This window comes from Pinus tabuliformis, chromosome 6, assembly GCF_031772625.1.
Source record: "Pinus tabuliformis cultivar Carrire ecotype Pingquan chromosome 6, CPIR1, whole genome shotgun sequence".
Lineage (NCBI taxonomy): Eukaryota > Viridiplantae > Streptophyta > Pinopsida > Pinales > Pinaceae > Pinus > Pinus tabuliformis.
This window is the reverse complement of record NC_142292.1, coordinates 361,395,026-361,417,469: the sequence shown is the minus strand read 5'-3', so window position 1 is coordinate 361,417,469 and position 22,444 is coordinate 361,395,026.

Genomic DNA, 22,444 nt, shown 5'->3' with positions numbered 1-22,444 from the left:
CTGGAATATTTTTTACCCTTATGTTCAATCTTTGGAACTCCTCAATGTGCTCCATTATTGAACCCTTTTGTTTAAGACTTATCAATTGGATAAAAAAAAGTGTTGCTTTTGGTATCCCCATAATGTGCTGTCAATGCTTCCATAAAAATTGCCCAAGTGATAATTTGTTTATGAGAGCAAAGCCATTGATACCATACAAACTAATTTGGTTCCAAATATGAAGTTGCAATATGTACCTTTTGTGTGCTTTTCACATTATTGAGATCGAAAAATTGCTCCATCTATAATATCCATGTTGCGGGATCCTTGCCATCAAAGTTCCTCATATCGATTTTTGGAATATGGTGGGTCTTCAATCCAACATTAGAGTCTATGAAATCATGATTAACATTTCTTTTGTTTGCATCATGCGTTTCCTTTACTACCCTTTCACCATTAGTAAGTATTTCTTGTAGAAAATTTGTCAAATCTGCCATGCCTCTCTTCAAATTTGTGTTCAAATCTATCCTCAAATTGTCCATCTTAGCTTCCATGCCATTCATCTTAGCTTCCACGCCATTTATCGTAGCTTCTGTTAGCTTTTGTGAGAGTGACATTTGTTGCACTTGGTCTTGTAATTTTGATATATCATGTAGCATTTCTTCCTCTTCTTCATGAGTCATGCTAGAGCTTTCAGGTTTCTTACTAGGTGTTTGCATTTTCTTTCCTTAGGGCATTAGTTACCGATAATAATCTCTACTATGCCCTTTGAATTCCTTCAAAATAATTTTTCAAACCAAGCTTAAGCAAGAATTTAAAAAAATATACACACCTTTCTTCACTTTGTAGGAGCTCGATATTTCCTCTGATGTATCTCTATAATTTCGGATCATCCAGTTTTGAAATTGCGACTTGCAGTAGCCCTCTGTGTCCTCTTTCCAATGCCACCGGTCTGATCCAAATTGGATTCTCGAAGGAAGAGTCATGCCAAATCTCCCATAGTGACCTGATTATAGACTAGTTCAGTAGAGCGAACTTGTACAATGTACCACGTGTCCCTATTTCGACCTTTAGCTCTAAAAATATACACAAGAAACTACAGTCTGTCCTCTTCCTGTACCTTCTTACAAAATTTCAATCCGATGCTCAAAGAGAAAGTTATGACGATTTTCCTCAGTCACCTGTTTGGAATGTAATTTAGGAGTCTACAAAAAGACAAACTTCCTCAAATCATATCTCCACAAATATAGTGCGAAAAGCTTTGAAATTTGGACCCAAGGTTCAATGCGATTTTGTCTCAAATGGGTTTTTTTTTTTTTTTTTTTAACTTCTGAAACGTTGTAGAAAATGTTATAATGAAAATACCACGATGACCTATTTGGAGCAGCGAAACCCTAGAATCCAAAATCTCTGATACCAAATGTTATGAAGCCAGCTCACAAAAAGATAGAAAAGATAGATCAACACCTTAGAATTCAGCCTCTTCGAGGGGGCAACCTCCTTTACATTACACAAATGAATGATTCCTTGATGATTCAAATGAAAAAACCTCCTTTCTATATATAGGAGTCTAAGGAGTCACAATATAACCGAGCTGACCTAACAATAATAATATAAAGGCACAAAAATAACAATAGGGGGATTCTATGGGGCATAGTAATAACAATATGGGGGCAATAGGGGCACAACAATATTAATAAGGGATACAACTACAATAGTAATGGGGTAATCACTAGTATTAAAGGGACCTAACATGATGATAGAGGGAGCTCCTGCCTGGAGTCCGCGGAGGATATGTGTGTGGTTGTTTTGCTTAAAGCTCATATATAACTCCTGAAAATCCATTGTGATTGGGCCAAGTGTGCGAAGCCATTCAGCACCTAGGACAATGTCGCACCCTCCCATGTGTATGGAAAACATGTGGGTCTTTAACTGATAATCCCCCATTTGAAGTTTGACATTTTCACAGCGGCCTTCACATTTCATTGTCCCCCCATAAACAATTTGGACCTGGAAGTTAGAAACTACTTGGAAAAAACAATGCACTGCTTCTGCGACTCTTTGATGGATAAAATTATGTGTACTACCACTATCAATCAAGACTACTACAGGGCGATGCTTAATAAAACCTCTGATTTTGAGAGTTTGGGGAGAAGAAATCCCTACCAAAGCATGCAATGAGATAACTGGTTGTTCAAGTACATTGTCCTGCTGGTTGTCCTCTTCTTCCTCCTCTGGTTCCTCAAGTGGTGGGGCTTCCTCCGATGAACTATGATCAGTAGCATCAATTTGAAAGAATTTGGGCTCCTTGCATTTATGCCCGGGGGTGTATTTCTCATCACAATAGTAACACAATCCTTGCTTTCTTCTTTCCGCCATTTCTGCTGGTGACACATTTTGAACCTTGAGTGTTTGGGTAGTGCTTTGAGCCTATGTGGGGCGACCCTCAGCGATGAAATTTGGGCGATTGGACTGGGCCGCTAACGAACGTTCTACTTCACGAGCTATCCTGCAAGCATGCAGCCATGAGCTAGGGTGGTGCAGTTGGACATGGGCTTGTATGGCTTCTTTGAGACCACTGACAAAACATTCCACGTAGAACTCATCGTGTAGACCTCCAGTGCAGAAAGTTAAGGCTTCAAAGGTTATAATATATTCGTTCACTATTCTTGTCTATCAGATCTTAGTGAGACGACCTGAAAAATCAGATTCATGGTCAAAGCGATCCGTAAGAGCCCTTTTGAATGTACCAAGTCAAGGGCCTTCCATAGCAACGTTGATGCCATTGCCCCCATTGCCATCTTTCATTGTCCAAGTACATGATATCCACACTAAGCTGGGTCGCATCATCTAGGATGTAATTTAGTGTGAAATATTGCTCCATTTGTGTTATCCATGCGGTCAGGTGAGAGCCATCAAATTTATACATGTCCAGCTTGGGTGGTCGCAGATGGGATTGTTGGTGGGTGCCAAAGAGGTGAAGAGACTCGCTAGACTCGCCCTCCATGTTTTCATTGCCAATATATGCCTCCGCGCGTTCCTCCACATTGCCCTTAAAGAGTTTTTCATTTAAGTTCTTTAGTTGCAACATGACATCATTCAATTGTGATTCAAGTTTGTCAATCCTCTCATTGGCCATAGCTTGAGATCTAGTTTGTACCATGCACTGATCTGATGTACTTGAAATTTGGGACCGCCTGAAATTTTTGGCACTAACAATTGAATGGTACCACCTTGCTCAGCTCGTCGACCTGATCCTTATGGGCTAAGTCACCAATAAGCGCCCCGGGGGCTCTCAGACCTCTTTTTTTTTTTTTTTTTCTGACAAATGGAGTTTTACTCCTTGCTTAGGAATATTGCAGTAGCCAAATCCCAGAAATGTCAATGCTGCCCAAAGTCTTGCGAAAATCATGCCCAAGTATAGGAACCCACACAATTAGTCATATTTGAATGGCGGATTTGATTGTTGCGATGGCTACAGAGCCCAAACTGCTAGATCTGGATGGCGGATCTGATGGATCTAAGAGATCTAAATGGCTGATCTGATAGATATGAACGATGGAACTGATTGCTGCTGCGAATCTGATGGATCTGATAGATATGAATGGTTGATCTGATAGATCTGAACAAAGGAACTGATTGTTGCTGCTGCGAAAAAACCCCATCTGTGAGATCTGATCTGGCAAAGATTATGCGTGATCCTGAGATAGAGAAGGGAACTATGGTCTCCAGGAGTGTCAGGTGCTACAGATCGCAATATACATAAGGGTCTGACAGTAGTACTCGGTCCAATTTTTCAGGGCACTAACCAAGGAGGATCAACCGTACCCTTAGCCGTACAACCCGACTACCCTATCGTACGTGCAAGTAATATCTCCGAGTTCTATTCCTGGTGTATTGTAGCAACAAGACGGCCGACGGTTTATCTATGGCGAGGTTTCAAGGGAGCTAGGGGGCTTCCGATATACCCAAAGGATACTTGGAAGACAGTCTGTGCGCGGTTATGTCTAATGCGCTACTACTCAAAGGGGTACCCATAGGGGTTACAAGGGAGTCCATCAAGAGTGACCACCTTTTGTATTTCCAGCATGCATGCCTCTCCAAATCCGCAGGTTTATGCACTCAACAACAGATCCCGTGGTTTAAAGACACTGGAACACGTCTCTAGCCAAAAAAAAAATTGCTAAAAATTGGAGATCCCACCGGCCTGGGAAAGCGCTCTGATACCACTTGTTATGCTCTTAACCTACAAGACAATACTAGAATACCAAATATGCAAAGAAATATACCCAGAACATAGAACAATGAGAAATAACAGCAAGTATTTTATTATTCAGAAAGAAATGTTCACTTGCCTCTTCAAGGGGGCATCCTCCAATAGAGTTGAGCTCAATTACAAAATAAGACACAATGCTCCTCCAGGGGAGTCTCTATCCTTTATATAGGATTCATACATGCAATACCATGGGGCAATACCATGGTTCTTATTAATACCATATATCTAATACCATGGCCCATTTGCAACTAACTGTGGTCCCTTCATTAAATGCGGTTTAACCACTTACAATTATTAATATGGCTTTATTGACTCTTTACTTAACTATAACTATGACTCGATCCTATTACAGAAATAAGGGGGTTAGGGTTGGACCCTAACATCCCACATCGCATCGCATCGCAAAATTCCTTCGGCAATTGAATAGACCATATGCCTTAAGACCATGTGATGTGCGATCGTTGATCCATCGCATTGCAAATATTTCATGGTATGTGAATGGGCCTTGAGAATTAGGGAAGTGCGATATGCGATGGCGCGATGCGATCATTGATTAAATCACATTGCAGCAATTCAAAGGTGGAAGTACCAAGCCCTGAGCCCTTATAGTTTGTGATTATGCGATTTAATCTGGACCGTTGGATCATTTATGTTGTGATCTAAGGAGAATCGCGAGTGGTTCTATTAGAAAAAGAAAAATATCTATTGTCGGCTTGTATTTAAGGAAATCAGAGTACCGTAACAGAGGGTTGGACTGTAAAGGAGAAAGTAAACATAGGGCTGATTGTTGATATTTCTCAAAACAATTGATTCCTATGTCATTTGTGGTATCAGAGCACAGAGAGATTAAAGTTGATTATAGTAAACATGCCGCTAAGGAGAGGAGCTAGCATTGGTCGAGGAAGACTAGAAGCAAATGTAGTTCTGTTGGAGGAGATCTGAAGTCTGCGTACAAGGATGGAAACAATTGAGACTGCTTAGAGAAGAACACCTGATGAAGGGGATGATAGTGCTAAAGAAGAATCTTCTAAGGAAGAAGAAGAGGAGGAAAATGAAACTATTAGAGTTGTTAAGATGCTGGCGAAAGTAGGAGGAAAACCAAAGGTGGAAATTCCTACGTATGAAGGGAGTCTCAATGCAGAAGAGCTAATGGATTGGATCAAGTCATTAGACAAATATTTTGACTATGAAGAGGAAGCTGACGATAAGAAGAAGGTGAAATTTGCAGTTACCAGATTGAAGGGTCATGCAACTATTTGGTGGGATGAGCTACAGACATCCAGAATGAGGAAAGGAAAGTCCAAGATCAAGCAATGGGACAAAATGGTAAGTAAGATGAAAGCCAAATTTATGCCTAAATATTATCAGTTGAATCTTTTTAAACAGTTGCAAAATTTAAGGCAAAAAGGAATGTTTGTTAAAGAATACACAGAAGAGTTTTATAGATTGAGTATTAGAGCAGGACATGCAGAAGATGACATGGAGAAGGTAGCTAGATATATTAATGGCTTACAATATGACATACAACATGAGATCATCTTGTTAAGTCTGAAGACTATTGAGGTGTTAGCATTATGATGTATGTGTTGTACTTAATGGCAACCCACTTGTAGCAGAACAACTCGCCTGTATATGGTAACTAGATGAATCTACATAAGAGATATCAGATATGACAGAATGCATGACAATAGTGTTTACAGATGTGATGAAATGTAGGGAAGCTTCAAGGTAAACAACAAAGAATTAGAGATCAGTATTCACAGAATGAAGAAAGAGAGGTATACCAAGTTGCGTATACATGCAAGTTCACTGTATGCAAGTCGTGTATACGTACACATACACTTTCATAGAAGGAAAAGCGTGTATACCTTGGAAAACTAAATTTTTGGTCCAAAGTATCTGGTCCATGGTATTTTGATCCATGGTATTGGTCCAAGGTATCTGGTACGAGGTATTGACCCCAGGTATTTGGTCCAAGGTATTGGTCCTAAGTGGTTTTGGTCCATGGTATTGAGAAAGGCCAAAGACTATAAAAGGAGGAGAAGATCATTAGGCCAATGGGTGCAAGTATCAAATATCTGATGAAGTGTGAGATCTAATATGCATGTTGTTCGCATATGGTGCTGTGATTGATCTGAACCAAGGATGAACCTTAACATTTGATGAAGGATAAGATCTAATGATGTATCAAGATCTTAAGGCTTGAAGTGAATTATCTTTATGTGGCTTGATCATATATCTGAATAACTGACGCATGTTGTAGTCTGTAAATATGATGATCTGGGTATGACTGAAGTCTAGAATAGTTGAAATGTTTAAATCATCATTTAAAGATCTGTACGCAGGTTCACTTTAGAAAAGATGCATATACACACTGGTTCTACATATCCAAGCAACGTATACATCATAAATTTTATTTGCAGATCTGTGCACTGGTTTGCTTCGAGGAAGGCACGTATGAATGCAGGTTCGACACATGGAAGTAGCGTATACCTTATAAAATATGTTTTAGTTGCTTCTATTTGCTGTTGCAGTGTTCTAGGTTTTGGCTTGGGTTCTGGTGACTATATTCTAGTGACAGTATTCTGAATAATCAAATTAATGGGTTGTCAAAGTGGTTGATCGATTTGGTTATGGTTGGTTAAAAAGAGATTGATTTATGTAGATATATTTGATGATTGAATGATGTTGTTGATGGATCCAGTCTGAAAATTTATGAAACGTGGTCCCTGGAAGAAAAGAGAAGGTTGTAGCCTTTTGTAGGCCGACACCTACGTATTAGTAAACATATCAGCTAGTACAAGAGATAGGGGGTTGTATCTCCCTTCCAGTAGAAGCTAGAGAATGAGAGAAGGTTGTAGCCTTCTGCAAGTAGAAGCATGTGTACTGGTATAAGACTGCACCAGTACAAAAATTGTAAACAGAATTCTCCTATTATTAAAAGAAGACAAAGACGATTGCAGCATGTGGTTTTCACCCACATTGGGTTTCCCCCTTATATCTTGGTGTTCATGTGTGTTACTTATGTGTGATGCTTTATTCTATTTTTACTGCACTGTCTAAATATACTGGTTAAAGTTCAATGCATGATAATTTGGGTAAATCAAAAGATCTCTGTATATACGCTAGTTGTATTAAGTAGAGTTGCGTATACACGCTAGTTCACTAAGCTGAAGTAGCATATACAAATTAGTTTTGAAAATTAAATTATTGATCTGATAATACTGATTCACCCCCCCCCCCCCCCCCCCCCAAGTATTATTTCCAACAATTCGTATCAAATCAGGTCCTTCAGAAGAAGCTTGATCACTTGAAGGAAGATCCATCATCATGAGTAATCAAGAAAGTAGGGGATCCATCAGATTGCCAATCTTTGATGGGAGAAACTTTGTTTATTGGAAGGTAAGAACCACAACCTATCTTCAATCTCTTGGAACAAATGTCTGGGAAATTGTGGAAGGAGGATATATGTTTCCATCAACAATTCCTACAGATACAGCAGGTAAAAAGCAATATGAAACCAATGCCAACGCTATCAATACATTATTGGGAATTATGTCACAATCAGAGTTTGTCAAAGTTATGCAGCTCAAATCAGCCAAAGAAATATGGGAAAAAATTGTTCTAAGCTACGAAGGAGACTCTCAGGTAAAATGTGCTTAACTGCAAACTCTTAGAATTCAATATTAAATTCTCAAGATGCACAATGATGAAAGTATAGCTAGTTACTTCTTACGTATAGATGAGATTGTTAGTTGCATGAAGAATCTGGGTGAAGAGATAAAGGAAGTTACCTTAGTTGAAAAAGTTTTAAGATCCTTATATGCTAAATTCGAATCAAAAGTATCTGCCATAGAAGAAAAGCAGGATCTACGGACTATTACTATGACACAGCTTCACAGAATCTTAACTGCCTTTGAGATGAGAAAAGGAGGTCCATTAGATATGAGAGAATCTGCATTTAAAGCTTCAGCAAAAGGAAAAGAAGAACTCAATGAATCAGGACATATTTCAGAAGATGAAGAGGAAGCAAACTTTGTCAAGAAGCTTCAATGGGGTTCCGGAAGATTCAGAGGTAAACTACCTTTCAAATGTTTTACCTGTGGTAGAGTCAGTCATTATGCTACCAAATGTCCTCATCAAGATAAATATGATAAAGGAAATGAGTCTGCAAAATGGAATAGAAAACAAAGTGTAAGTAAAAAGAGCTACTATACTCATGAAGATAGCGATGGTTTATCAAATAGTGATGAATATGAAAATAGTAATGACTATAGACTTCTGATGGCTTATGAAGATGATGATTTTTTGGATGCTTTAGATGAAGATGATCTTTATGAAGAAATCTCTAAACTCAAAATTTGTTTAGAAGAAAATAATATGATTATAGATACCTTGACATACCAACTTGCTGAAAGAGAAAAACACAATGAAAAGCTAGAATGTGAAATTGTGGGTCTAAGAAAGGATCTTGAGAAAAAAAAACTCTCAATATTAGATTTGCTAAAGGATCAGAAACCTTAAATGAAATTATCAAAGTGCAATTCTCTCCTCTGATAAAGATAGGTCTTGGATACAATGAAGAAACATCTCAATCACAGAAGTTGTCAACCTCGACTAAAAGCTATCTTAATGCAACAAAGAGCAGTGAACAGTTTGACAATCGTCAGCAAAGGCATAAAAAAAATCACCAGGTGAATCAAGCTCAATTTACTTCAAGGATGAATAGAAGCCACCATCAACCTCAGGTAAATTGTACTCAATTTTCTTCAAAGATAAATATCAATAGAAACTACAATTAACAAGTCAGTGGATTCGATAATCGTAGGAACTTCTTTAATGTTCAATGTTTCTCATGTCATAATTTTGGACACAAAGCTCCACAATGTGTTTCTTACAAAACTATCATGACTACAGAAGCACGAAATCAAAGGAATGTGACAGGGATCAAGAAAAGTTCCTATAATAACTTTTCTCTTCTTGAAAATGAAATAAAATGCTCAATCTGTAACAACTTTGGCCATGAAGAATCTGAATGCAAGAGTAAATTTCGGCAAATAGCTCAAAGGGAGCAAACTCCATTAAATCCCAAAATATGGAGAAAGAAAGAACCGCAAACAGAAATATTTGATATAGCCTTGTATGCATAAGGACAAGAAAACCAGTGGTACATCGACAGTGGATGCTCAAAACACATGACAGGCGACAAAGAAAAACTACACTCATATAATGCCTTAGAAAAGGAAAAGAGTGTCTCATTTGGAAACGACGCTCCTGCTGTCATAAAAGGTAAAGGCTTTGTTTTCTTGAAAGAAAAAATTAAAGCTAGGAATGTTATGTATGTTGATGGCTTAAAGCATAACCTGTTGAGTGTGAGTCAAATGTGTGATCAAGGAAATGAAGTAGTGTTTCGATCAAATGTATGTGTTGTTCGTGAGCTTGATAAAGGAGAAACCATGATCAAAGGGACAAGAACTCCAAACAACCTATACATACTCAAGGGAGGACAACAACAGTGCTATCTAAGCAAAACTAATGAAAACTGGCTATGGCACAGAAGATTGGGACATCTAAGCTTTTCTCAAATAAGAAAAGCATGCAGATTCCAGGCTATTCGTGATCTTCCAGATATAAACATTCCTGAAAATGCTATATGCAAATTATGTCAATTCAATAAGCAAACCAAATCTCACTTCACGGAAAATGAAGGGTCAACTAGTAAGCCTCTTGAACTTGTTCATACTGATTTATGTGGACCATCAAGGAAAAAGTTGAAGAATACTTTATATTATTCATTAATGATTTTTCCAAAATGTGTTGGATAGGTCTTCTAAAGCATAAAGATGAAGCATTTGAAAAGTTCAAAGCCTTCAAAGCTTTGGTTGAAAATGAATCAGATTGCAAAATCAAATGCCTCAGATTTGATCGAGGAGGGGAATTTACCTCGGATGAATTATTTGACTTTTGTGAACAACATGGAATAAAAAGACAGTTCTCCACCGCAAGGACTCCTCAAAAAAATGGAGTGGTAGAAAGGATGAACAGAACTATTCAACAAATGGCTTGTGCTATGCTAGATGAATCTGGAACTCTTGCAACCTTCTGGGGTGAAGCTGCATTTTCCGCTGTCACTATTCTCAACCAAGCAAATGTTCAGGTAAGCAGCACTCAAACTCCACATGAACTTTGGTATGGTAAGACTCCTACTGTAAAATACTTCAAATTTTTTGGAAGTAAATGTTACATAAAAAGGACTGATGAAAAACTTGGTAAGTTTGAACCCAGAGAAGATGAATGTATTCTTCTTGGCTACTCTTCCCGAAGTAAAGGATATAAATGTTACGATAAAAGACTTGGGAAAATTATTGAAAGTATTGATGTTGTGGTTGATGAAGCATGAAAAAATCCAAAACAGATAAAAACTGAAGATTATGACAATGAAGAAGATGAGGATCATTTTCCCACATCAAATCACACTGATTCTAAAGAAGAAACCAATGAAGCACCAAAAGAAGAGATAATGATAGAAGAAAAGACTCCGTCTAGGTATGTTCAGAAAAATCATCCAGAAACTCAAATTTTAGGGGAAAAAGGGGCAAGTGTGCAGACTAGAAGAACCATTATCGAAACTTCAAGCTATCTAGCATTACTATCTTCCACTGAACCCAAAAATTTAAATGAAGCACGCAGAGATGAATGTTGGGTCAAGGCCATGAATGAATAACTTGAGCAAATCGAAAAGAATAATACTTGGGAATTGTTAGTTCCAGTCTTCGCAGCCTATCACTAGGGATCAACATGAGCTCTTACTATGTCTGGTTTTGTTAGATGTTTTGCACATGATGTTCAGAAAAAAACATTTCGGAGAAATATTTCAATGGTATATCACACTCCCGTAACCGGTTCCTGGATTAGAAGAAATGAATGAGTGATTCTTGGTTATGCATGTTTTGAGGTCAGTTGCTGCACACAATGACAAGTTTAGTACAAAATTAGTTTCTGAAATAATGGTAAGGAATTTTTTAAAAGTGAAAGAGGTTTTTGTTCATAACATACCAAATAACAAAAACCTCCTTCAGTTTATGCACAAGTACTACTATGTGGGAGATATACGGTGATATTTGGAGCCTACATTAAAACAAAGCAAAATTTTCATATTTTTTATTGTTTTAGTCATTTTAGAGCGAGGCCATTTTACAACAGATGGAAAGTAATTTTGAAAAGCCCAATCAGGTTTTTGTTAAGAACGAGCCATATAAAAAAACCTCTTTCATTTTATTCACAGGTGTCATGGATTGGGATATGTGACTAGATCTGTACAGCTCATTTTCACAGATTTAAATTTTTAATGATTTCCTGTTTTAGAGATGATTTTGTGGAACAGATTGCGAGCTACTGGAAACGAATTTCCAAAATTTGAGAGAGGTTTTTCTCCAAAGTGATCTTATATACAAAAAAATCTTTCATTTTTGTAACAGGTGCTATGTTTTAGGCAATACGAGTTCATCTTTAACACCTATTTTCAGAAATTCGGCCCAAGTTTAATGTAACTAATTCTATTTTGAAGAAAATGGTTGAGCTCAATCCCTTAGTACAAGGATGAGAAAATTTATATATTTTATGAATTTCATAGTGTAGGGGTTGGATTTTGGTAGATAGTTGGACTTTTGAGAAAGTCTTGAGCTTCATTGTACATTCATATCAACATTTTGGCTAAGGAATTGAGACTAGGGTTTGTAGCACTCTTTGGGATCCATGTGGCAATTTGTCTTGGTACAATGCTTTCCTCTGTAATTGTGAATTTGCTTATATGTCATGTATTCCATTATCTATCTTGTTTCTTCTGAACTAAACAAACAAGAGTGTAAGTAGAATCTATTGAAAGTGCAGTGCTCTACTTGAATTTTGCTTTAGTTTCTTAATGCTTTCAGCTGTCTATTCCTTCCGTTTCATTCAATTTGAAGTGCCAAAAACAATTGCCTACCTTGCCCCATTGAGATCTCTGCAGACTGAGCCTCAATCCCCGCACCCAAAATCTATCTTTCCATCTAAACCAACAAATCAGGATTTTATCAAATCAAACTCACTTGCACATATACCTAGCCTAGGATCAGAAGATATTTCAATCATCTCAAGCCCTCATTGATCATAATTTGCTGAGATTGACCCGGAGAGAGCCCTCTCTTGACCTAGTAGGGCTAGCTACCAGGCTGAGCGTGCTTTAATGTTGGCCCTGGATCCTACCTTTTCAGCCTGAGGTAAATCTAGGCACTAATAGGAATTAGTTCCTAGATCTCATGATAAGAATATCATAGGAACTAAATGGATATTCAAAAACAAGCTGAACAAAAATGGAGAAGTTATTAGAAACAAGGCTAGACTTGTCTGTAAATTATATGCTCAACAAGAAGGTATAGATTTTGAAGAAACTTTTGCATCTGTTGCTAGACTTGAATCCATAAGAATGTTTCTTGCTCTTTCTAGTTTTCAGAAGTTCAAAGTGTACCAAATGGATGTAAAATTTGTCTTTCTTAATGGAGACTTAGAAGAAGAAGTCTATATTGAACAACTAGAAGGATTCATTCTTGGAAATGATGCAAAACTTGTATGAAAACTCAGAAAAGCTCTCTATGGTCTAAAATAGTCTCCAAGGGCATGGTATTACCGTCTTGACAAATATCTCCACCAACAGGGTTTTTCAAAGGTGTTAGCAGGTAGCAATCTATATACAAAGATGGACATTGGTAAATTGCTAATAATTTTTGTGTATGTTGATGATATCATTTTTGGTAGTAATGAAGAATCCATGAGTCAGAATTTTGCTTCAATAATGCAGCAAGAATTTGAAATGTCCTTGCTTGGTGAGCTTACCTATTTTCTTGGTCTACAAGTTCAACAAAATAAAGATGATATTTTTCTCTCACAAACCAAATATCTCAAACGGATCTTGAAAAAGTATGGCATGGAAAATTCTAAACCAGTATGTACTCCAATGGTAACAGGATGCAATCTTTGCTCAAATGATGAATCAATAACAGTACATCAACCAACTTACATATCCATGATTGGCAGTCTGCTTTATATAACAGGTACTCGACCGGACATCGTGCATGCAGTGGGAATAGTTGGAAGATTCCAAGAAAATCCAAAGGAATCACACCTTCAGGCAGTCAAAATGATTTTCAAATATCTTCAAGGAACAAAGAACTTTGGCTTATGGTATCCTAGAGATACAAATCTTACACTTCATGCATATATAGATGCAGATTGGGCAAGAAGTGTTGATGATAGAAAAAGCACTAGTGGTGGTGCATTCTATATCGGTTCCAGGTTAGTGTCTTGGTTCAGAAAGAAACAAAGCTCAATTGCATTATCTACAGCTGAAGTAGAATACATGGCTGTTGCATCTTGCTGCACACAACGACTTTGGATGATGCAAACCTTACAAGACATTTAGATCACATGTACTCCACCCATCTCCATTCTATGTGATAATACAAGTGCCATCAGTATTTCAAAGAATCCAGTCATGCACTCCAAGACCAAGCACATACCCATCAAATATCATTTCCTACATGAACAAGTGCTTGAACAAAATGTCAAATTGGAATAAGTTCCCTCCAAAGAACAGGTTGCTGATATATTCACTAAACCACTTCCCAGAGAAACATTTGAATATCTCAGACAAAAGCTAGAAGTAGTTGCTGCATCATCTTGCTATTAAATCTTGTTTTTTAGAGAAAGGTGGTTATACGCGAGTTTTATGAAGCGTAGTCAAGTACATACGTGAGTTTCTGTGGGCACAATTGCGTATATGTTGGTTTAAAGAAAAGCAGTAGGCCAGACTCAGGAAAAAGGGGTCTGCTATGGTTCTATCAATTATCTACTCTGTTTGATGATGGTTTTAATCTACTGATAACATGTGGAAATATATTGGTCCTCATAAAGTTGTTGATAACTTGATGTATATCTGATTGATGATGATGCTTTGATATCTCTTATTGACATATGCAATGATCAGATCTGATAGTAAACAGGTGGAACAGGTTTAGGGGGAGAACATGGTTGATGATATTTTGGGAACTAATGATGGGCATATATAGGTTGTTGGTCTGAATGCTGTTGACAGATGTTGCTGATGGTGCAGATCATATGATAGTTGCTGATGACTATCATGGTCTTGTTTAAGATATTTGGTCTCTGTTATATATGTCATGTATATCTTTTAATATAATGGTCATGAAAAGACCAAATTTATAACCCCACTATGCATGGGATGGATGATGTAATGTTTCTTGTTTTTGCCATGTATAAACAATTGATATATCCCCACTTGGTTGGGTGGATGAGTCAAATTTGGTATATCCCTACTTGGTTGGGAGATGGATGTATGTATGAGTCATTGGTGATAGGACAGTCATTTGTGATGTATGTATAGAGTCATGTTCTTCTTTTAGAACATCGTTTTGCAGACTTTGCTTATGCTTAGGGGGAGCATGGACTCGATCATGGTATCTCAATCAGTACACTTCAGCATATCAAAGAATTCAACATGCACTCAGGGGGAGCATGACCCTTTGCCCTTGATGTTAATGGGGGAGAGTGACTTGGTGTGGTTGTTGCCATGAAGTCCAAAGGGGGGGATTGTTAACATTATGATGTATGTGTTGTACTTGATGGAAACCCACTTGTAGCAGAACAACTCATTTGTATATGGTAACTAAATGAGTCTACAGAAGAGATATTAGATATGACAGAATGCATGACAGTAGTTTTTACAGATGTGATGAAATGCAGGGCAGCTTCAGGGAATCAATTCAGAAGGCAACTCACTCAGATGAAAGTATAGCAGGTAAACATCAAATAATTACATATCAGTCTTCATAGAATGAAGAAAGAGAGGTATACGCAGGTTCACCATTGACCAAGCTGCGTATACACACAGGTTCAATGTATACAAGTCGTGTATACATACACACGCACTTTCACAGAAGGAAAAGTGCGTATAGCTTGGAAAACTAAATTTTTGGTCCAAAGTATTTGGTCCATGGTATTTTGATCCATGGTATTGGTCCAAGGTATCTAGTCTGAGGTATTGACCCCAGGTATTTGGTCCAAGGTATTGGTCCTAAGTGGTTTTGGTCCATGGTATTGAGAAAGGCCTAAGACTATAAAAGGAGGAGAAGAACATTAGGCCTATGGGTGCAAGAATCGAATATCTGATGAAGTGTTGATCCGAATTGGATCCTTAAACTCTCTTAAAGTTACCCAAACTCTATAAAGAAACTCATGCCGAAGTTCAAAGTCTTGTGGATATAGAGCTTATTATAAATAACCTCTGAACAATGGCAATTTGTTGTCAACACGGAACAATGAGAACCCTCAGTCAAAGCGCACAGACTGTTGGCCCATGGTGACCAAGCACTAGCGCCAATTGGAAATCAGGAGGTCAAATCCAAAAACAGAGGTAGTTTCTGATATGCGATTAGCACTCGCAAGGCATCCCCCTTAGTGAAGAAAAGCCCCAAATTATCGGTCACGAGGAAAAGGCATAAAATTGTATGGGAATCGTCGATTCCATCAAAAGACGGGTCCCGCGCCAAAACTAGCAAGATATCGCGAGCAGTTCAGGCAGTAAGCGGGTTCGACCGAGTCCTACACAATTCCATACTCCAGTGGATGAGAGAGAAAACCGCTTAGATTGCGCGAGTAAAGGTCACATAACTTACCCACGCGATATGGACAGAGACCGTAGGATCTGGAGGCTCCATATCAACGGCGGAGATGCGACCCGATGGATAATCAGATTTGACAAAGTCATAAAGCATATTGTGCGGGATTTTGAAGTCCGACGTGGACGATGAGTTGGCAGAGATTCGTGTTTCACGGGAATTCTTGGAGTAAACAGAAATAACAGCCATTTCAAACGATCGAGTGTTTCTGGTGAACCTGACACTTATCCGTTACGGAATAGGTGGCCACTTCACTGTGAGGTTTGATGTAGTGACTGTAATAGCCGAATGAAGGGATTCGAATGGACAGAGGTAGGGAACGAGAGAGCTGAAAGTAGAAACGAACAGTTAGGAAGTAGATGGCTTACAGCCACAAACTGACAGAGATAAGGGGGGGATTTTTGTGGGAGAGGTTCCAAGCTAATGTCCAAGATGGGCTATGAAGGAAAAGGATTGGGAAAATATGCACAAGGTATTGTTGAGCCAATAATGGTTGAGGAAAGGACTAAGTATTTGGGTCTTGGTTATGGACAATCTTATGGAGAGAGTTCCAAAGCTTCCATGAAGGCCATTGAAACATTTCCAAAAAGGAGTTTCATTGCAGGTCCTCTACCTCAGAAGTGTGAGCATTGTATTCAGGAGGAATGCAATAGCTCGAAACATCATTTGCAGGATGCAAGTGTTCAGAAGCACACACTTGAACTAGAGAGTTGTGGAAACTCTGACAGCCTTGAAGAAAGTGATGGTGTTCCAAAGGGACCACTTCTTCATTTGCTTCACCTACTCATGAAGGAAATAAAGGTGAAAAAGGAAAGTATAAACCTGGTTTTAAAGCATGGAAAAAGAATTTCATGTTCCTTTTGTGGTTTGGATAACCATTATGTTTCTAGATGTTGGAAGAGGATGGCCACATACAGGAAAATTTTGAAGGAAAAGAAGCAAGTAGGCAAAGGTCCACAGGACAAGGCAAATCATGCTGTCAAAAGGATGCACATGTGTTGCACTTACTGCCATAAGAAAGGGCATCTTGTTTAAAGGTGTTGGACTTTGAATCCAGCACTGCTTCCACCAAAGCTAAAGGAGAAGGTGGAAAAAGAAAATGGCAGGGATGGAAATAAATATTCCATGATTGATGTGTTTCAAGATGATTCACATATTAATGCTAATGTGAAGAACAAGGAGGGATCTTTGAAATGGATTGGTAAGAAATGGTTAGAATTCTTATCCAATTAAGACTGCATGTCCTTTGATGCATCTGTTTGCATTTATTTCTGGAATAAATGCAAGTTGCAGGATCTTACCAAAATGGTAAATGGAAAGAAGTTGAGTACGAAACTCACTTTATTGCTGCAACAATATGTTCATTTCAGCTTCGAAAGTATAGTGTACTTAAGTGAAAGTTGATAGATGGAATGCATGCATGAGCATGAGATGCATGTAATGTTGTCTTGGGAGAAGTTAACTTGGTCTCCAAAATGGAGATAATGATGAAGTGTTTCATCTTTTGGAAAAGAGTCCTAAATGTCTTTTTCTACATGCTTGACCTGAAGGGTCCTTTGTGTTAAAGGCATGTTTTATTAGCTTGTTATATAGTCAATCATTTGTATGTAGATATAAGACAAGGAAGGGTTCACAAGATTTGAAATATGTTTCTTTGTTGAAGCAGGAGTTAGCCCATCCAGTTGTTGTCTGTATACCTTCTGTTGTTAACAGTTGTTGTTGGCAGCTTTTCAAATAGGTACAAATGAAATTTTTGTGGAGCAGATGTACTTCACATTCGTTTGAGCCACCTTGGATCAAGGATCAAGGCAAAGAAGTTCAAACTACCTTCTGTAAACTTCACAGTAGAAGTTCTACATGAAGTCAAGGAGGAAAACAGTTCTTCCCAAGACGACCAACCCATCCAAGAAGGGAAGTGGTTAGAGATTGTGGTTTAGAGGCACTATGTAAAGGCAAGTGTAGGGAGGATGAAAGAAGAGGATGTTGTTACTCTCATTTACTACTCAGATTACTATATCAGTCTTTTGGTGGACCAAAAGTTTTTTTAGTGGGAAGGCATGATCCGAATTGGATCCTTAAACTCTCTTAAAGCTACCCAAACTCTGTAAAGAAACTCATGCCGAAGTTCAAAGTCTTGTGGATATCGAGCTTATCAAAAATAACCTCTGAACAATGGCAATTTGTGGTCAGCACAGAACAAAGAAGACCCTCGGTCAAAGCGCACAGACCGTTGGCCCATGGTGACCATGCATTGGCACAAATTGGCAATCGGGAGGCCAAATTCAAAAACAAAGGCAGTTTCTGATACGTGATTAGCGCTCGCAAGGCATCCCCCTCAGTGAAGGAAAGCCCCAAGCACTCGGTCATGAGGAAAAGGCATAAAACTGTACGGGAATCGTCGATTCCACCAGAAGGCGAGTCCCATCCAAAACCGGCTGGATATTGCGAGAACTTCAGGTGGTAAGCGGGTTCGACTAAGTCCCACGCAATTCCATACACTGGATGACACATGTCCAGCAGATGAGAGAGAAAACTGCTCACATCGCACGAGTAAAGGTCACGCAACTTACCCGCGTGATATGGACGGAGACCATAGGATCTGGAGGCTCCAGATCAACGGCAGAGATGTGACCCAATGGATGACCAGATTTGACAAAGTCATAAAGTAGATTGTGCGGGATTTTGAAGTCCGACGTGGATGATGAGTTGGCAGAGATTCGTGTTTCGCAGGCATTCTTGGAGTAAACAGAAATAATGGCCATTTCAAATGATCGAGTGTTTTCAGTGAACCTAATACTTAACCATTACGGAATAGGTATCCACTTCCCTGTGAGGTGTGATGCGTGACTGTAACAGCTGAAAGAAGGGATTCGAACGGACAGAGGCAGGGACCGAGAGAGCTAAAAGCGGAAACAAGCAATAAGGAAGCAGATGGCTTAAAGCCACAGATTGATAGAGATAGGGGGGGGACAGAAGAAGAGAGGAGAGAGAACAATGAGAAAAAGGTGAATTCGTAGAGAGTCTTTGGAGTCACTTGGAGGTCGAGTGACTCACAGAGGCATGCAAAGGCCGAGAGAAAGAGCTTAGAGAAGCTAGAGTAGAGAGCCACGATTGATAGCCACAACCAAGAGCCAGAGCGAGTGCCAAAAGCGAGAGCTGAGAGCCAGAACCAGAGCCCGAGCCAAAGAGCCAGATCTAGAGTCAGAGCCAAGAGCCAAAGCAAGAGCCAAAGCAAGAGCCAAAGCAAGAGCCAAAGCTAGAGCCAAGAGCTAGAGCTAGAGCTAGAGCAAGAGCCAAGAGCCAGAGCCAGAGCCAAGAGCCAGAGCTAGAAAGCCAAAGAGCTCCAAGAGCCAGGGGATAAGATGGTGTTCTGAGCCCAATGTTCCTATGTAAAACATTGGAGTTGAGTGTGGAACTTGTAAAAGAACTATTGCCATAATCCCAGAGAGCCTAGTCGAGTTGACTAGAGCTCAAGGAGATGTAGCCCAAGCGTTTCGGGTGAAATCCGTATTAAATTGTTGTCTTATGTGTTTTCTTATTGCTGCATTTGTCTATTATCATATGTATTTACATATCAGCATGAACAACCAAATTTTAAAAGCACATAAACAGTTAAAAACACATGCAAGCATACACCTTTTTTTCAAGCATTTCTTAATTCCGCATTGGTTAATCATTAAGACTTGGGAAAATTTAAAGCTTTGGAAGTGGGAGAGGTTCTTGTAAGTTAGACAAGAATCCTAAGAGCCCCATTTTCAAATCAAGTGTGAGATCTAATATGCAGGTTGTTGGCTTATGGTGTTGTACTTGATCTGAACCAAGGATGAACCTTAGCATTTGATGAAGGATAAGATCTAATGATATATCAAGATCTTAAGGCTTGAAGTGAATTATCTTTATGTGGTTTGATCATGTATCTGTAGGTTTTAACCCTGTACAGAAATTACTTGCATACGAATTCTATAACACAGAAAATAAACATTACGAAAGCATAACACATATACACAGAGATTTTCCCCTAGATCCCAAAACCGGGACTACCAGCTTGATTTTTCATTATGTTCCTTTCAATGTTACAATACATGTTTATACATGCCGAAGCATCCAATACCATGGATCGAAAACCATCGTGTCTAATACCATGGACCGAAAACCATCGCATCCAAAAAACATGTACAAAACTCATGCACAAAACCATAGGTGGGTCCACCCAACCTAACATAGGGTCCAAAACCAAAATTTTCCGGGGCGCTACCTCGGACCCCATAAAGTGGGGTTACGGGTGCCCTTCAAAACCCCTATTAACTACGTGGAAAGAATATAACACAACCCAACATTCTCCCACTTGTTGTTTTCTTTCCATAGGGGGCCATAAGAGAGCTTAGTCATTTTCCCAACCCTGAAATGCCCATTGTCTGTCTACACCAAGAGAACTTCTCAGAGCTCACAGATTTTGTCAATGCATCTACAGTATTCTTCAAAGTGTCCACCTTTACCAGCAACACCTTTTTGTCCTCTATCATATCCCTCACAAAGTGATACTGAACATCAATGTGCTTTGTCTTTGAATGATATGCAGGGTTTTTTGCCAAGAAAATTGCACTTTGGCTGTCACAGTCTATCCTTATAGCTTCCTGTACTAACCCCATACTTGAACACAATCTCTGCAACCAAACTGCTTCCTTGCTTACATGAGTGGCTGCCATGTATTCTGCCTTTGTAGTTGATAGTGCCACTACAGATTGTTTCTAACTCATCCAACTGACTGCACCTCCAAATAGGTTAAACACATACCCACTTGTAGATCTTCTCTAATCGAGATCTCCAGCCCAGTCTGCATCAACAAAGCCATGAATATCCAACACTCTATCCAATCCTGGTCTTCCTTGGTAGCACAAACCATAATCACTAGTCCCACGTAAATACTTGAAAACCCGCTTCACTGTTGTCCAGTGCTCCTTCGCTGGTTTTGACATAAACCTGCTCAATACTCCCACTGCATGTACAATGTCTGGTCTAGTACAAACCATTACATACATCAGGCTACCAACTACACTTGCATATGGAACACGAGACATGTCATCTTCCTCTTCTTGTGTCTTGGGACACTGTTCAGCAGATAACCTCACACCTATAGGAATAGGAACCTTCACCGGTTTACTATCCTGCATATTAAACCTCTGTAGTATTTTCTTGACATACTTCCTCTGGTTTAACTAGAGCTTCCTCTTTGTACGATCTCTTTTAATTTCCATGCCCAAAATATAGTTTGCAGCACCAAGATCTTTCATGTCAAATTTGGAGGACAATTGGGTCTTCAAATCTTGGATAATTTCTTTGTCATTTCCAACCAGCAACATATCATCCACATACAAGACTAGATAAATAACACGGTTACCAATTAATTTAAAATACACACAGTGATCTACTTTGCTTCTAGTGAAGCCAAGTCCCCGTATAAATGTATCAAATTTTTGATACCACATCCTTGGTGACTGTTTTAACCCATACAGAGACTTCTTTAACTTGCATACCAGCTCTTTCTTACCCTTCACCGCAAAGCCTTCAGGTTGCTTCATGTATATTTCCTCTTCCAGATCCCCATGAAGAAATGTTGTCTTCACATCCATCTGTTCTACCTCAAAATCAAAAGCAACATCAACAGATAAAAGTAATCTAATAGAAGTTACCATGGCAACAGGAGAAAAAATATCACCAAAATCAATTCCCGGCACCTGGGAATAACCTTTTGCTACCAACCGAGCTTTGTATTTCTCCACCTTTCCTTCTACATTTGTCTTCTTCTTGAACACCCATTTGTTGCCAATGGGTTTCCCTCCAGCCGGCAACTCCACCAGATCCCAAGCCTCATTTTTGTGCAAAGATGCCATTTCATCAACCATGGCCTCTTTCCAGAGTTTTCCATCCTCTGAATCCACTACTTCCTTCATAGTTCTGGGATCATCATCAATAATAGACAAAGAAAAATTTGAACAGAAAATAGATGGACTATACCTTTCTAGCTGCCTTCTTTCTCGAACTAATCTTCTCACAGCCGGAGTTTGTGGCTCTTCATCTTCTAATTCCTCCTCTACTGTAGAGTCTGATTCTTCCTCCTTTAGCTCAAACTCTATCTTTTCAGGTTCCTTTGGTTGGACTTCATGTTTAATAACATCTTTCACCTCTTTGAACACCACATCTCGGCTGTACACAACCTTCCTTGTTACTGGGTTCCAAAGCTTATAACCCTTTAAACCATCCTTATACCCAATAAAGATGTACTTTTTAGATTTACTATCCAACTTGGTTCATTTCTCCTTTGGAACATGTACATATGCATCACATCCAAATACCCTTAGATGCGAAAGAGAGGGTTTCTTACCTATCCATACCTCTTGTGGAGTCTTATCCTCCAACGCTGATGAAGGTGACCTGTTGACCAGGTAACATGCAGTAT